The following is a 411-nucleotide window of genomic DNA, read 5'->3' on the forward strand; positions in this document are numbered from 1 at the left end:
AAAGTATTAGAAAAAAATAGAATTAGAAATTGGAAATGTACAATCTTCATAAAAATAAGACACATATGATGGAACCAAAATATTTTTCACTGATCATAACCAGTGAGGTAATTCTGCTGGAGTGTCAACTCTAGATATAAAATTATTAGGTAGAATAATTTGGGCTTAGTTGTCTTATAACCTATATTTGTTTGATAAAGGACTTTTGAATGTCAATGAATTTATGGAAGTCAATTTAATTGGATTCTAATAATAAAAGTACAGCCAGCATTTAAGTGACATATCGTATTAACATTTATTAGGTAAGCTTCTTAAAAATAGACATTCAAAATATGCAAATTTAATAGTGCAAGTTACGTAATTTTTAACCATCTGCTTTTTGTTCGCCAAAAATGAAAAAAAGAAAGTAAA

Source organism: Propithecus coquereli, unplaced genomic scaffold (genome assembly GCF_000956105.1).
Source record: "Propithecus coquereli isolate 6110/MARCELLA unplaced genomic scaffold, Pcoq_1.0 Scaffold452, whole genome shotgun sequence".
Taxonomy (NCBI): domain Eukaryota; kingdom Metazoa; phylum Chordata; class Mammalia; order Primates; family Indriidae; genus Propithecus; species Propithecus coquereli.